At 41.9% G+C, this 8,042-nt stretch overlaps 1 long non-coding RNA gene across 1 annotated transcript; it reads right to left on the reverse strand.

The window, feature by feature from the left end:
- Nucleotides 1-273: 273 nt before the first annotated feature.
- On the reverse strand, nucleotides 274-2,756 carry LOC138103813 (uncharacterized). The gene is made up of 3 exons (XR_011147868.1): nucleotides 2,431-2,756; nucleotides 2,070-2,228; nucleotides 274-539 (listed from the first exon to the last, which is right to left on the reverse strand). It is a non-coding gene; the product is annotated as an uncharacterized lncRNA (long non-coding RNA).
- Nucleotides 2,757-8,042: the final 5,286 nt, after the last annotated feature.

Here is an 8,042-nt window from a genome sequence, read left to right on the forward strand (position 1 = left end):
CAGAAAGATTCTGTGTGGTAGTACTGAGATTGAATTTGTAATAAGTAATGTATAATACATATATTTGTTTGAAATGATCTCAAAAGCTACCAAGTGTGTCTTCCCATGATGTATTAAATCTTGCATTTCAGAGAAAATTGAAGCATACCAATAATAGGTCCTCCATTTCCCTTCTTTTAACACCCATTAATGGTTTGAGGTAAGAACTTACCGAGGTGGATCATAGGAGTACATATCACTCAAGTTGTTTTTAAGCTTTTTACAGACCTAGCATTAATTGCAGTATTGATTTGCTCCCTTTTCTTTCCTTAATGGTGCCTATAGACCAGAGACTGAAGAGGCGGCTTTATTTAAGTTGAAGCATATCTTCCAAGGAGAATATGTTGCTTATTAGAAAATCATCACCAGTGTTTTTCCAGTGAATCTTCTTACTGAAGGCCTTAGGAGTGTGCAGATACATGGAAGCAAAATCCACCTGTGCCTTTGTTTTGGCCAACAAAGGCATCATCAGTCTCTCTTCTGCAAAAACAGTCTAAAATCTGTAACAGAGGAGTAAAAGGCAGAGGTATTAACCACATTTGTTTTGTGGGGGCTTTTTGTTTGTTCATTTTGGGTTTTTTTGGAGCTTTTTTGTTTGGTTGGTTGTTGTTTTGTTTTTGTTTTTGTTTTTCTTTAATCTCTTGTAGTGCATGGATCTGTGTTGTAAGTATGTTACTATTACTTAAACACTTGCAAAAATTCCTGATCTAGGTCAGGCTCAAAGCAAAGTGGTGCATTAAAGCTTTTTATTCTCTTTTCCACTCACATGTTTAACCATGCAACTCCCTTTTATTTTATGGGCTTTGTACAATGGTACCTGCACTACTTTCTATCTGAGGTGGGCCATGCCATACTTGGCCTTGTTCTACTCTGTTCGAATGCCTCAGTAATATGGTACAAGAATATTTCTAGGAGTTGCCCGGGAAGCTGTTCCATGACTCCTTCCCCATCTTATTCACAAATATGTCACACATACCCCAAATGATTACACAGGTGTTTTCAAGTAAATGCACAGTTGTGGTTCTAATACAATCATTAGATTATAACTGATTTGATTATAGCTGATTATCAACAAGGTGTTAGTTTATAAAGAGAATATACCTGGCTCTATGCTTAAACTCTACCTTTGCATTCAGATTTGGGCTGCAACACTGACATCATAAATGCCCAGAGACCTGAAAGGTGATTTGGTGCATAATGGTACAAATGAAGACCTAACTAACTCTACCATCAGGAGTTAAACTGCTATTATATCAGCAGCAGTGCTCTTGATCTCACATCTAGTTACAGACAGAGGCACAGTTGCTCACCACCAGTGTTGTGGAGTTGGGTCAGAGGAAGTGTATTTTACTGGCAGAACTCCAGGTGAGCTCCTCTGCCTATTATTAGGGTCTGCTTCTGGAGCAGTGTACTAGCAGTATTCCGTTCTCTTTTTCCTGCTCCTCTCAATGCCCAGTCGAAATCCTGACATACTCTATTGTACATGCATGTGATTCTCTCACACACACAGCTGTATAAATGCTGTTGTTCCAAGCTTGGCATTTCACACTGCTGAGGAGAGGCATGGGGACAAAATATGTTAGCCACTCAGCATCCCTATAAAATCTCATTTTATCTTTGAGGAATTGTCTGGTCTTTTCTGTTGGTTCATCTGTGTTGGTCCAGAGTGAGGGTGATCAGCAGAAACACTGCTGCATTTCAGTATTGCTCGTTACCGATGGGTTTCCACTTCCTTTGCTTTAAGTTTTTCCCTTGGAGCGGAAAGTGTACAGAATGATCTTTCTTAGTTACTTGCAGCCTATTTCTATGTTGATTGCAAGAAACAGGGAAACAATGCTCAATAATCACCAGAAGTCACCAGAAAGAAAAGTCCTTTGTGGTTTGTCTTCATGAAAGAAAAGTTGAATTGCATGCAATATGTTGCTGCATAGCTTAATTTTTATGCATCTTAAGCACAAAATATATAGGTATTTTTTTTAGGACCCCCAGAATGCCATGAGCATGCTTGTGTGCCAAGCAGATGTGAGTACCTCACACAGTCTCTCTGGCTAAGCACAGGAGGTGTTGCAGTGGTGGAGCCATCATCCTTGGAATGGTCAGGTGTTGCTTTGCTGTGAGCCCCAGTCTCCTGGCAGGCAGTGGAGAAGACGATGTGAAAGGCAGCAGTGCACTGCTGGCAGCCAGGGTACCTGCAAAAGAGAAGTTAATATCTGGAAAGGAAATATCTTCCCACAGACATACCTTTATCCTGGCTTGTTGAAAAACAGTCCCTGCCTGCTTGGACAACCAGCTTCTGGTGCATAGGGCTGGGATGAGATCTGCAGGGCCTGGAACATGGAGCCTTGCTTAATGTATTAATTGTTTCTTTCATGACCTGAAGAAAAGAAGTACCTGTGATTGCTGGTGAGTGCTGAGGGTTCCTGTTGATTTCAATCTACAAGTCATGTTATGAGAGAACCTGGTGACATCTCCCATTACTCAAGTATAATGTAGTCAAAAGTCAAAAGGATAACAGTTCTAACTCGGACTTCACTAGAGGGAAATATTACAAAATCTTATGTGAAGAGCAAAGGTTTCCAATCATTAAAGGGAAGAAAGAAGAGAACAATTTAAAAAGTGTCTGTAAGGGTAGAGGAGAAAAAAATCAGCTCTTGATGCTCATTAGAAATTATAAGTAACTCCAATGAGAAGATAAGAGGTTCATCATCTAACTTCATCAAGTTGACAGCTTGGTCATGCCTATTTGCTCTCCTTGAGTGGTCCATCTGTGAATAGTTTACTTGCTGGTGATTGAACTTAAATAGGAGAAGTGAGTGATCCTGTGGAAGCAAACATGCTCAGCTCCTCCCCTAGGGCATGCTGAATTGTGCTGTATTTAGTTTTGGTGGAGGAAAGAGAGCCAAAGAACAAATCCACACTGTACCCCACTTCAGCATTAAGACCTGTGACAGTGGGGACTTGTTCTTCTCCTCCGCTTTGCTGTTAAAGGTTAGTCTGGGAGATTGTTCTGGGATGGAGCACAGAGGCATCTGAACCCACAGTGAGCAGAGGCAACAGCAGAGAAGGGCTGCATATGAGAGCCTACCCCTTCCTGGAGGCATCGGATGGACTAGGACAAGGGTGCCCTTCCAGGACTTGTCCACTGGAAGGGACTTCAGCAGCTATTGCTACAAGCAAGGGCCTTTTGCAGATTTTGGCAGCCTCTTACTGTAGGAAGCCTGGGTGAGATTCACTTCAACAGCTGATGTACATAACCCTGAGCAGAGACTGAGGCTCAAGCGACTTCTGTCTCTGTCAAAGTTCCTGCTTGCTTGACCCAGCAAGTGACTTTTCCTCCGTGCCTTCCTTGATTAGGCTTTACTGCTGAGACATTTTGCCAGCTGACTGGCAAACTTCAACTTCTTTCTGTAATCTTTCAGCTTCCTCTGTAATCAGCCTTTGAGATCTGCCTAAAAGAACCTCATAAGCAAGTCTGGATTTCTTGTAGCACAAAAAGGATACTCCAACTCTCAGCACAATTCCCTTGGTTCAGATGGACTTTGGTTGTTTGATGTTAGCTGAAGAGGTTGCTTAGCATTTTCTCCCCAGACAAGTTGCTTTCTCTCCCTCTCTGCTTATTTTTCATGACAAGTAATGGGCAAGTGCCACTGACAAGAGACTGAGGGTAAAAATAGTGCTGGGACTAAACTGTACAATGAGTAAGTGAGGCACACCACTGGTACTAAAGTTGCAGTCCCCTTGGGTATCTCTTCTAAGACAGAAGGACTTGAATTTCCGTGCTTGCGAACTTTACCCTTATGCAAGCACTGATTTCCCACAAAAAAGGAAATTCACCAAATGAAAAAACCTCAGATGTGATGGTTGCACAGGAGCCGGAAGCCCTGTTACTAGAAATTTGATGAGTGGTAACAGCACAAGAGTAGAGTGCTTGGGGTAGATGTGTTCAGTGATACGCTGGCTTTATCACTTCTCTGAGTGGAACTGGGGCACTTATGCTGCTCTCATCTCTGTAGTATCTGCATGCTTCAATTCAGTCTTTCTGTGGGCCTGGGAGAGGCCTCTGTGAAGAGGAGAGTTGTGCTATGTTTATTAGCGTTGCCTGAATGTGAAAGAAGTCCATAAAATCTCTCAGACGCTGCTTGCCTGGGCTGGGAGCTGGTGCAAGCTCAGTAGTACTACTCCAAAGAACCATTCTGTGCACTGGAGCTGTGTCCATGCTGGGTATAATTCATACCAATCAGGTAGAAAGCTGTGTTTTGTCTTAGTTACTGACTTGTGAAGTGCAGTCGGCCAGGGGATTTTCTTTTTTTTTCCCAAGCTGAAAATAGTTGTGGTTACATTAGGGCTGTGTAAACTTTCTCAGATTTCTCTGATCTGTAAAACTTAATTCTGTTGGCTTGCGTGTCCGCAGCTGTTAGGAAGGCCCTCTTTGGCATGGATTTAGTGGTTTGCTTGAATAAATCAGCAAGGCAGGAAACAGGCATTCAGAGTGGTGCTTTACTGACAGTGAATGCTGTGGAGGGGGAAGATGAGAGAAGTAAAGATGCAAGCCTTCCAGAAGTGGCTTTCCTGCACAGACCTATCATCCCCAGAGAGCAGGACTAAATGGGTCTGTAGTTTCAGGCCAACTGTCTTGCAGTATGGGCTTTACTAACAGGCGGTTTTAAAAACTCTGGCATGGAACATTGCACAGTCTCTGAATATAACTCATTGGGAATAGATTTTATGGCTGGTTGGTTGGTTGGTTGTTTTTTTCTTAGTAACAATGTCATTCACCCAGATTTGCTCCATAAAAATCAGGGACATGACACACTCCCATCCAAAGCAAAAACTTAAAAGATGTTGTTTGGAACACAGACACTTAAAATCCAAACCAAATCTCCTATACAAAATTTCTGCAGACCTTAAATGATTCAGTGTAGATTGATAGTATCTGTTTGTGTCATGTGTGAGGTTTACCTCAACTGAATTGAACAAGCCCAAAGATTTTAGACAAACACAGTGTTAAATGAACATCTTGTCCACTCAGTTTTTTTTCTTTTATTGTTTGTTGTTCCAGACACAAACACTGGAGTGAAGGTTGCAAAATCACTCAGGACATACCAAACAACAATAGTCTAGTCACAGTAGAATTGCTGGGCAGTGCTGTTCATCAGCTAAACAAATGAAACAGCATTTTCACTTGCACATTCAAATAAAAATTTGCTATAGACACTGAGATCTTGTCTGAAGGGCAGAAAAACCAGGTGTGTTTCCTTTTATTTTTTGTACAAATGAGCAAAACAAGACTAAATTCCTTGGAAAAATTTAAAGATTATAGAAGCAAACACACAAATTGTTTTAGTACACTGTGTTCTTTTCATTACACACATAGTTATCATGCTTGTCTTTACATAACTAATGGGCACCTACATTTGTTTTTCTCAAATAGGTTCCCTTTCAATATAATCTGCTGCACTGTGTAGATAAAGAGAGCAACATTTTTTTCCTCAGATTCTCTCCTGCCCCTTTTCTAGTTTGAGGCAAAAATTTGCATAACTTTGATTCTGGGAAGAAGTAGTTTTTGCAAAATTACTAATGATCCCTGGTAGAATGTAGTTCAACTAATACTTGGATTGAGTCTTCTGCAAGGATGTAGTGGTTACTTTAATGACATCTTCAAAATATAAATGGTGTGAGCCCTACCTACTGTGAAGACTGTCTTTCAGGATACACAGTGCCCTTGGCATTCATTAATATGCACTTGCACTTGCAGACAAAATGTTTAAATGTTTGATGGTAGACCTCTCTATATTTAGAGTAGGTTTTGTGGAGGCCTATTTAGCATGTAACTGAATTGTTGATATTTGCATCTTAAAAAAATGTATTTGGGTAGTGCTTTTCTCATCAGCTAAAATACTGATTTTATATTGGTCTGAGAACATCTTCAAATATCTTTTTTCATGCTGTATCTTAAGTCACTTTCTCTCTCCCCATCACAGTGACATTTGATAGACATCACACTGTAGACAGTGTAGAGTACTTAGTGAGAAGTTTTGGGGGACTGCAGGGGACCATGCCGAGATGTTGTCTTTCTCTGTGGGTGGGCACTGTGGACTCTTTACTTTAGTAGTGGGAGGATCAGGGGCCAGGTGGCGCAGCCAGCAGTGCATCTGGGAGCAGGCATTACTCCCTCCCGGGCTGGTGCTGTGCCAGCCCACTGTCCTGCTCAGTGAGGAGCCTGGCATCCTGTCCTGCAGAGCTGTGGGACAAAGTCCCTGAGACCGGGAAGCAAGACCAACTGCTGTGACACAATTTGAAATGTTGTTTTCTGTGACTGTTTCTTTCCTAGGGGCATTCCTAGAGGTTTGCCTCAATTTTAATCGATTTTCCTTAACAGTCTTATATAAACCATGATTAGCAAATTCTCTCATCCTGGCAGGCAGTGATATTGCAGCAGAAGAAGCTGCAACGGTGAAGGGAAATTATTTGCCCAGGCTTACAATGCCAGTGTCAGACCTGTGTGAATTTGGACTCTGTGTGAATTTGGATTGTGCAAACCACCTCCTCTCACAGAGGATGGCCAAGCAGAGGTGGCATCTGTGCCTTAGGAACAACATTACTTTCTCAGCAGCAGGGCTGGGATCTGGGCTGAGTACACCCCAGTGATACACTTTGCTTCTGGCCCATTTTGCCAGGGGATGAGTTTCCTTCCTAATGTGACCACCTCTGTTCTGCTTGACATGTCTTTTAAATCAAAAGAAGGAAGAAGAATGAGATTCCTCTCGTGGCACGAAGACATGAGTTTCAAAACTTGTCAGAAAATATCTTGTGCTCCAAACTCTAAAGATACATAATTTTGCAGCTGTTTCAAGAGATTAGTGCGAATGTGTTCTGGGAATAAATGTCTACTTAGATGTGTCATTTCAAATGAAACATAGAATGTCCTCTTTGACAATTTTAGCTTTTGTCTTCCCATCTGGAAAATGCAATTTCTCAGTGGTATTAACTGCAGTTGCATGAAAATCACTGGACTGGTGCTGACTTGCATTTACAGAAGATATCTGGATTAATATTCAAGGAGTAGCTGAAAGTGTGGCTTGTTCTATTTTGTTGTGGTCTATATTGGTAAGATTTGCTTGGATAGCTATATATGCAGACTTCCCTTATTTGTGTATATCTTTAAAGGTGCATTACTTGTATAACTTACGTGGGAAAAACCTACAGGGTAGAAGCCCTTTTCTGGCAGGATCTAACTGTATAATAAACCAGGTGTTTTCCTGTTACAGGGTTGTCATCACAAATCACTCCCCTTGCTGACACAGTGGCACTGGCAAAAGTTTTGATGTGCAGTGCAGACCCAGCCTTTTCTTCCCTCGCCTGCTCTCTGTGTGAAGCAGCAGATCGGCTCATATCACACTGAAGCCAGTCAGACCCAAGCCCTGGCAGCTGTCAGATGTCTACTGGTTTTACTGGATCCAGCTGTCAGATAAAGGCAATTAATTATTCTTAAGTGGTCAAATGACAACTGTAGTCATTTGTCCCACCTGCTGTATGAAGCTTTATGTTTAGGAAAAATTATTTAATCCATTTGTTCTGTGCAGCATAGATAAATCTGGGGTGTAGGTAGAGCTGTGCTGTGTAATTGCTGCAGTACAAATAAAACAATGTTCTTAGGGAATCCTTACCGGTGAGGTCATGCCGTGGAAGAAGGAAAAAGTTAAATGGGGATGCCTCACCTCTGTTCCTGGAAAGATCATGAAAGAGATCCTCTACAGGCTGTGCTAAAGCACATTAAGGACAGGGAAGTGATTCAAGACAGCCAGCGCGGCTTCACCGAGGGCAAGAGCTGCCTGACCAACCCTGTGGCCTTCTGTGATGGCCATCAGTGGACAAGGGAAGGGCTACAGATGTCATTTTTCTGGACTTCTAAAAGACTGACACATTCCCCCTTAACATCCTTCTTCCTAAACTGGAGAGAGATGGATTTGATGGGTGAAGTGCTTGGTGGATGACAAATAAAT

The sequence above is a fragment of the Aphelocoma coerulescens genome (genome assembly GCF_041296385.1).
Source record: "Aphelocoma coerulescens isolate FSJ_1873_10779 chromosome Z unlocalized genomic scaffold, UR_Acoe_1.0 ChrZ, whole genome shotgun sequence".
NCBI lineage: Eukaryota > Metazoa > Chordata > Aves > Passeriformes > Corvidae > Aphelocoma > Aphelocoma coerulescens.